Source organism: Myodes glareolus, chromosome 10 (assembly GCF_982192425.1).
Source record: "Myodes glareolus chromosome 10, mMyoGla1.1, whole genome shotgun sequence".
Classification (NCBI taxonomy): domain Eukaryota; kingdom Metazoa; phylum Chordata; class Mammalia; order Rodentia; family Cricetidae; genus Myodes; species Myodes glareolus.
In genome coordinates this window covers 4,082,364-4,091,776 of record NC_142035.1, presented here as the reverse complement: position 1 = coordinate 4,091,776, position 9,413 = coordinate 4,082,364, and positions in this window count along the sequence as shown.

The following is a 9,413-nucleotide window of genomic DNA, read 5'->3' as shown; positions in this document are numbered from 1 at the left end:
CACACACACACACACACACACACACACACACACTAAGAAACCCAGTGTTCATAGTGGGCTTGATCACTATCTAGTCTGGGAAAACCCAAGAGCCTCTTGTTTTAATTAAACTTATTTTAGAGAGTTTTGACTCTGATGAATTGAGAGAGTTGAGCACTAATTTATTCAGCAGAATGTGCAGCAGTGCACAGCAGGACCATGGTGTTCTTGGGAAGTGCTGATGGGGCCTGGCATCCTTCAACCCTTGGAGAGGCTGCGGGGCACAAGAGCAAGCAGGCCAGAAGGTCTAGGAGCTTCCTGGGACAGCTTGGTCCTGAATAGATGGCCGTTCCTGGCATCTGGGAAGAGCGGCAGAGGAGCCATTCTCAAGGAGGGCAAGCAGGGCCGGCTGTAGAAACCACAGAGCCCCCGTTCATGAGGGTGAAGGATTTCAAGATGGCCACAGCAGAGAGCCAAGCCAATTACTTCCGAAACGGATGTAGTGCTTGTCCTGCTTAATTCACAGCTCTCTCAAGCTGTCAAATCAAAACTTTGTCTTCACCCACTGCGCCCCCACACACAACCAAGGCACCAGTCCCCCCTTTTAAAAATGAGTGTGTGTGTATGTGTTGTATGTGTGTACACATGCAAACAGCTGGGTGTGCCCATGGGTATCCGTGCCCGTGGAGGCTAGAGGTTGATGGTGGCTGTCTTCAGTCACCTCCACCTTCCTTTTTGAGACAGAGTCACTCACTGAGCCTGGAGCTCACTGAGCCTGGAGCTCACTGAGCCTGGAGCTCACTGAGCCTGGAGCTCACTGAGCCTGGAGCTCACTGAGCCTGGAGCTCACTGAGCCTGGAGCTCACTGAGCCTGGAGCTCACTGAGCCTGGAGCTCACTGAGCCTGGAGCTCACTGAGCCTGGAGCTCACTGAGCCTGGAGCTCACTGAGCCTGGAGCTCACTGAGCCTGGAGCTCACTGAGCCTGGAGCTCACTGAGCCTGGAGCTCACTGAGCCTGGAGCTCACTGAGCCTGGAGCTCACTGAGCCTGGAGCTCACTGAGCCTGGAGCTCACTGAGCCTGGAGCTCACTGAGCCTGGAGCTCACTGACTGCGCTAAGCCAGCTGGTCAGTGAGTCCAAGGGATCCTGCTGCTGCCACCTCCTCGGCACCAGGTCTGTGAGAGCTGGGATTTGAACTCAGCTACCGGTGCTTACACACAGATGCTATACCCACTGAGCTCCTGTCAGCTTTTGCTTTGCTTTGTTTTAAATGAAAAGTTTCTCAAGGAAATATACCTTGAGTTTAGAATGTACCTTCAGCTAGCGGAATTACTTTTGGTATTGTCAGGCTCACCGATCCCCACCCACTGCACCCCTGGAGGAGATGAGTTCTTCAAATTCCTTATTTGCTGTGGATGCTCTAGTGTCTTAAAGCTTGTGCACACCAAGCCACCTGTCATTTGGTGCTGTCCGAACCTGCCAGGGCCTCTCCCTCACTGAGCATCTGGTTCTCTCCCTGGCTGGCAGGAAGACTTGGAACTGCCTTCTGTGGTCTGAGTGGTGCTCCGGGCAGGAATGTTGTAAGACTGAGTGACTGTGAACACAAATGTCCTACGGCGAGGTGTGTCTCGTTGGTCCTCCCAGTGGTCCGGAGCTGTGGAACAGGGAGGCTGGCCGAGGACCATGAATTTCACTCCCCCTCCACCTTTGTCTTCCTGTCTTCCCCTGCCTTTCCTTTGCTGTCTCACTTGAGCCAATCCATCAGAAAGCCACCATACATGGGTGCCTGCTCGCCTACGTCCCCGATGGCAAACACCAGGGTTAGCTTTGCTCTCAGCACCGAGGCTTCTGTAAGCCGCATAGGGGCTGACGATCCTTGCAGTACTCTTGTGTCTCCTTCACAGCTTTCTCCCATGTTAGCCATGGCATCCTTCAACCTTGCCTCCTCCTCCTCCGCTCTGGATGTCATGGAGAATGCCTGCTTTGGATATTTATTTGCCTTTTTTAATGTGTGTGGGTGTGCACATGCCTGTATGCTCACATGCACATGAAGGCAGAGTCTAACCATGGGTGTTATTCCTCAGGATGTCTCCCCCGCAACTCCCTTTTCCCCCCAGATAGGGTCTATTACTGGTCCCTGATTAGGCTAGGCTGGCCAGCCAGTGAACTCTAGGAATCTTCTCTCTGCTGTCTCAGCCAGTGTTCTGTTGCTGCAAATAGAAGGAACACGGCAACTCAAATAAGAAAACGTTTCGTTGGGGCTGGCTTATAGTTCAGAGCCGTGACGGGAAGCAGGTTAACATGGTGCTGGAGAGCAGCGGAGAGTTCTACATCCAGAACTGCAGACAGCAGAGAGAGGGAGTCCTTGGACCTGGCAAGAGCATCTGAAATCTCCAAGTCCGCTCCCAGGGACACACTTCCTCCCGCAAAGCCACACCTACGCCAACAAGGTCACACCTACTAATAGTGCCTCTCTCTATGGGCCGGAGGGGGCCGGTTTCATTTAAAGCATCTCTGTCTCTCCAGCTCTGGGTTGGCAAATGCACCTCACCACACACGGGCTCCTGGAGATGGAAACACTTTATCATTGTGGTTTCAGACGTGCATAGGCCTGGAAAGGGGACAGAGAAATAGAGGTAAGTATCTACCAGTGTGTCCAGCACAGGCCCATGTGTTTGCAGACTGGTTACACTGTTAGTGATCTGTTTAGAGAGGCAGAGGAGCCCCTAGGAGGTGGCGCCTACTGGAGGAAGGGAGACACTAGAGGAAGTCCTTGAAGCTCCACAGCCCAACTTCCTGTCCGATCTCTGTTTCCTGATCCAAGGCAATGTGAGAACTCTCAGCCCAGCACTCCTACCGCTGTGAACTCCGCGTGCTTTCTCAGTCATGACGGACTGTATATCCATAAGCCATGGACCACAAGCAATGCATCCTTTGTGCATTGCTTCCTGTCGAGTGTTCAGGCACAGCAATGAGAAAAGTCACTAATAAAATGAACAATTGTTGTTAGTAGCTCCTTTATTGCTTTTATAGAAGGTAAATATTTTCCGTGTGGGGGTCACATGGTGTTTATTGCAACCCTTCTGCCCTGGAGACTCACAAGCAGTCACTGTGAATGAATGGGCCTGATCATGTTCTATTTTTCTGACTGAAATTAATCAGTGGGCCAAGTGGCTAGTGGGCCAATACAGTAAGTGCTCTAAGGGCCCTGAACTTCTACACCTTCATCAGCCTGCGTACGTCTTTATATCAAACAGTGTGTGTGATAGTTTAGCTGGTGATAGAATTGTTACTTCACAACAGATATAACTCTTGTTAGAGGAGGCTGGTCCGTTCTTTTTTGGCATCACTGAGAAATGCTCTCCATGAGTGGGTTGGGTTTTTTCTCTATGTGTCTTTAAATATCATTCTCCTTGCTGTTCTGCACTAGAAAGTGACTAGGCTGCGCTTCTGTGTTCTATCATTCCATCGATGCCAATAAACACCTGGGATGACTTTGCAGGTGAAGGGAGCCCTGCCCTTCTATCTCTGGGAGACTCTTGACTCTGCCATCCAGTGTTGTTACTCTGCTACTCTCTTGGCACCCATTAAATGAATTTCACTGAAAGTAAATGTTTCCCCCCATTTCTCTCTTGTCTGTTTTCTTTTCCTTGAGTTTGAATTTGGCATTAGAAATCCAACAATGGGACTGGAGAGAAGGTTAAACAGTTTCTGGCACTTGCTATGCTTTTGGAGGACCTGTGAAATGACTGACAACTGCCTATAACTCCATTTCCACGGGATCTGATACCCTCCTCTGGCCTCATGTATGTGTCTTTACACACACCCATACACACACACACACACACACACACACACACACACACAATGTAAATAAACCTTTAAAAATGCAATGCTGTCTTAAGTAGGCATTTATCTGGGGGGGAGGGGCTTTTTTTTAAAACCAAACTGCTCATCTTTCAATCCATAGGTGTTCCTAAGTCTTCTCATATGTGTGGGAGGAGCTCACCACATATTAAGTCACTTATTTATTCAAAGTATACATTATCATACCAATAGCCCATCAGTATAATTCCATGATCAAAGGGCTGCCATGGTCCTCCTTTTAGAAATAATCACAAAAGTTGGGGGGCTGGGAGGGTGACTCTCCCAAGGACAAACAGCTCCCACCAAGGACCCTATCTTTACCTGCATACATAGTGCTCACTCCTCTGTGAAATAAGTAATTAGCTGGTGCTAGTGACCATGAGGGATTAAGGCTGCTCTTGGTTCTGTGTAGACGGTGCCAGCCAAAGTAGCTCAGTGAAAATCCTTACATGATTCAAACATTGAGGCCACTCTAAAAGTCTACTGAGAGAAGCTGTGAGCCCAGCCCTGTCCCTGCTACACCAGCTCACAGCTACCTCTGGGCATCACCGTATGACTGTCTGGTCTACAATCTCCATCTCACCATCTAGGTATGAACAAGTGCCAGGGCTCAGAGAACTCTGTCTTTCGGGCATGGCATGGCCACACCTATCTTGAGATTAGCGTGTGATTACCCACACTCAGGAGATCCTTGAAAGATGAGGTCTGTTAATAGACACTCATCTGAGAGCTTTCCTGTAGATTCCAGTCATTCATTATTTCCTGTCCTCCTGACCAGCCATTGAAGGCATTGGTGTCGACAGGACATGGAAGGTTTGTGGAAGAGGTGTGCCATCTGTGCAGTTTCTTGGGGGGCATAGTCATCTAGAGTGAGACTTTGCAGTGGTGCAGCTGTTTGGGGGGTCCCCTGTGCTCCTGTAAGTAACCCCTTATCCATGTCCCGATATGTCCCTCAAGCCAGACTTGGATAGAATGGTGTCTTTGGTCTCTCGCTGGGGTGCCCTGCCTGGGTGAAAACACCTCTCCAGACAAAGTGATATGGCACCTGGTCTTGTTTCTCAATACGTTAACAACGTGATGGTTCTCTTCTGCCGCAAAATCTTTTCTTATTTCCTGACATCAAATACATGCTGTTCTTCACCAATTCTCCACCACCGCTGGTGTCCAGCAACTCAATTCAATTCTGATGTTGTCTACCCGGAACTTGCACCTCATTCCACCAGCTGAAGTCTTAAAACAAGGCTCTTCCTGCCACAGACATCATCCACAAGTGGAGTCTCCATGTGACCCACGTTTCTGCCTAGATCCTTGAGCCCCACCCCATGTCTGATAATTCACACAAACAAACACAAGACCTCCAGAAAGTGACTGCCTATGGCTTCAGTTTTGTTGGACAAGACAGGGCACATTCCAGCTGGTGTGGCTGCAGTATGCTTGTTTAGAAAGGAGACAGCTCGGAAATAAACACAGGCAAGGGTTCTGAGACGAGGTATGACAGGATGGCATAGAACTTTCTGGCATACCCTGATACATTCACCAACATGGCAGCACTTTAAACACAAGGTTTAAGGGTGATCCAGATGACTCTAGCCTGTGTCAGGGTGACACAAACTAACCAGCTCATCAGCCCATGTCTCAGGACCAGCTTTTGTATCTCGTGTGGAATCTCATAACTATAGACATAAAGAGCAAGGGATAACTCTCGTCTAAATAGTAAATTCCCAATTTAACCAAAGTTACTTATATAGCCTCTCTCTCTCTCTCTCTCTCTCTCTCTCTCACACACACACACACACACACACACACACACACACAAGCTAACTTCTGCATTTTTTCATCAATAACATCTGTTTCTGATCAAGAACACAAAAGGCCAGGTCCCTATCTGAGGACAACAAGCATGTCAAGTGTTATTCCAAAAGTCCTCCAAATTTACCCCTCCTTTCCAATCACTCTACTCCTAGGCTGAATCTTTATCACAAGGGGACAAAGGATATACTATATGTTATCACTGCCGTGGTTTATCTAATTGGACCAAAGCTGGATACTTCAAAACTCTGTCTCCTTGGAGTTTAGTAGAGGCATGAGTCAGCTAGTTCTCTTTGGTGTTGCACACAGTGGAAGGTGTTATAAAGAGGGGCTGCTTGTTCGTCTCAGCCATCTGGCTAGCTTAGCCCCGAAATAACCACACAGAAACTGTATTAATTAAATCACCGCTTGGCCCATTAGCTCTAGTTTCTTATTGGCTAATTTTTACATCTTAATTTAACCTATTTCTATTAATCTGTGTATCACCATGTGGCAGTGGCTTACGGGGTAAAATTCCCAGCATCTGTCTGTGTCTCTCCAATTCTGCCCTTCTTTTCCCCAGCATTCAGGTCTGTCTTCCCTGCCTACCTAAGTTCTGCCCTATCAATAGGCTCAAAGCAGTTTCTTTATTAACTAATAAAAGCAACACAAAGACAGAAGGACCTTTTACACCAGGAAGGGGCATCAGAATCCACACATGTGGAAGAGGTAGGGGTATGGGAGGAAAGAAAGAAAGGAAACTCCATGGTCCTTGGTGACATTTCACCTCTGGCTCATCGCCCTGCAAGACTGGTTCTACTTTATACTTAGGTTTCATTGCAGCAATAGAGTTTCCTCACATGGAAGCCCTTCCAGACCCCTCTTCTCCAGCAACTGGCTAACAACCCAGTGGGCATCCTCTTCTAAGTCACCAGAGAACCCACTAATTATAGCTTTCATTGCTCCACTTCCAAGGGCAAAGAGAAAGCATGGCTCTTAGTTGCCTCTAAATAATTCTGGCTCCACTATAATTGGATCAGACTGGGTCATGTGTCCAACTGCTTGCTGGCCAAGGAAGTCACTATAGGTGGGAGGGTGTGGGGCTGATATCTAGCTGATATATCTTTGGGCCCAAAAGATACTTTTCCCAGAGAAGGAAATGACAGGCAGAAATGACCACCAAGAGCCCACTGAAGGTGCTTAGCAACACAAGAGCCTTGATTAAGACATCATTCCTGTCTTGAGTTAAGTGGAGTGCTTCTTTTAAAAAAAGTAATAAAAGCCGTGGTTTTCATCAATTTCCAGACTACCAATAGGAAATGTTCCCTGACAGGCTTATTCAAACTCTTCCTTCAAGCGTGTCTTTTCAAGGTTTCTAGAGATTCAAAACATCTTTATTTCTCCCCTCACCCCATGATTCAAGAATGGGTGTGTGTGTATGTGTGTGGGGGAGATATTCAATAGAGAAACACACTGTGATAAAAGGGGAAGCCCCTCCCCCAGTCATACGATAACCTTCAGTCAGGGGCCAATGATACACGACAGGGATACCCTGTCGGGTCCAGCCTGACTTGTTAGCAAAATTTCTGAAAAGGGGAGTGGGGATTGAGGAAAGAAATAAATAAGAGACAGAAGATAGAGTTGGGAGGGCTTCCAGTGAACAGTGTAAGAACTTCAATTTTATTATTCATAGTGCTTATATACACCAATCCAAAGGGGAGGGGCAAAGACTCCCTCTCATGATGCAAGGGACAGACAAACATAATTACCTCCTTACATCTCCAAATACCTAGTAACCACGTCCTAAGTCAACCATCCTGTTGTCTGGTCTTTGAGTAGCAAGACATCCAGTAGACACACTTTTGGCCAAGTATCCTGCCTGTTATTTGTCCTTGAGGAGCCAGACTAGGATAGTTATGAACCCTCTGAACTTCAGTCAAGATGGAATGGATTCAAAATGGTGGCCTCCGACAATACCCCAAGCCCTTTTATCTACAGTTAGGTCACAGTCACCCCTGGAATCAGAGTGTCTTGGGTTTCAAAACTTCACTGTCTTAAGGATTGATTTAATTAGCATTCAAACACCGGGGGAAATACTTCCCAAATAAGTGAATGATTTACTTTGGGGCATAGGATCCAGAAAGTTCAGATGTGTCATCGAATATTCTTTAAAGCTATTTGATGGTGACAGAGATGCATCCTGTTGGATGAAAACAGGGAGGGGGTGGAGTCTGACGGGTTTGCTTTCTTCACTTGGTATCAAGTCAGTATTTAAAAAAAAGCCATTCTTAACTCCCCTCTTTCCTGGGTATTCTTGAGTCAAAGAATGTTTGGAACTTGTGGGTAGTTGTAAGGTCCAATGCAATCCACCTCCCCCCCAGCTTCATTTCCCCCTTCCTTACAATGTCTTGGATCCCTACCAATCTCATGTTCACTTAAGTCTTAGACTGTTTCTTTTCTAGAATATTCTCCTCCTCCTCCAGTTCCACTCTGCCTAGACCACATTTATTCTATCCCTATCCAACCAGGTCAAAGCCTTGTGGGTTTATGTCCCAACAGCATTCATCATGGTTATTCATGTGACAATATCACCTATGTATTCCGGTCTCAGAACAAAGCCGTATCTGAAGCAGTGCGGGGATCAAAGACAGCTCTGTACAGCAACCATGGTTTCCCAAATGCCCAGCAGAGAGGTTCATGGGTCAGCCACGGAAGAAATTCTACTGCTATTTCCCTGATCCACTTCAGGTGCCTTGCAGCAGCTTGTACCATCTCCCCAGCACTCTTATCTTCACGTCCAACATCTTATAGCGCTTCGCCTCCCCACAGAGCTCATCTTCAGCCAGTGGCCCAATTCTACCACAGTAGGATGAACATGAAAGTTTGTTCTCCCTGGAGAGGGGAGAGCAAGGTGTCAGTTGAGGACAGAGATCCCCTTACTAATTCACTCTTAGTCCCTGAGCAAGCGTACCTTGTCATTTTAGTCTATTTCTCATCATCCCTGTTTGCTGAGGATGGGGCTGATGTGTGCTCTGTTTGCTGCTTAGACAAGAACCTGGTACTTGGTTGCTCGCCGTGAACATCTGTTGAGTAAATGAAGACATAAAGATGAGCCTCGCGTAGCCCTTGCCTCGAGGGACTCCGAGTCTAGTGGGAAAGGAAGCAAGCAAAAAGAGCATTGCCCAGTGGCTCGGCGATTGATAGCCTATTCTGCGGCAAGGATGAAGGAAGGTTTCTTAGCTGACAGGTACAGAACAGAACCTGTCCCCTGATGAGACCCCTTGCTGACGCTGGTCAGTTACCTTCAATGTCAGCACACACCTCTTCCTCCATACCTGTAGTAAATGCTGTGTGTCTGTGTATGTGCATGGATGTGTAGCCCTGTAGGTATGTGTGTGAGAGGTGAGGTGGGTTTGTATACACATATATGTTTGTATATGCATGTGGAGGCCATAGATGGTCACCTTCAACTGTTGTTCCTCAAGAGCCATTTCATGTTTGCTGAAATTGAGTCTCTCGTTGACTAAGCAGGATGGCCGTGTAATCCTAGGAATCCTCCAGCTTCCTCACTGTAGTCCGGAGTCATAGCATGAGCCCCCATACCTAACACCCTTACCTAGCTTTTGAGGCTCAAGCTGAATCCTCTGCAAATTGAGTTATCTCCCCTCAGCCCAAGTTTGTAGTGTTCCCATGTGAGGACTGAAGAATTTTCCCAGGGGCTTCTCGTAAGATTCCCAGAGGCCCCAGGGACTGCTGTCTGCAGGGCTGCCTGTTGTCAG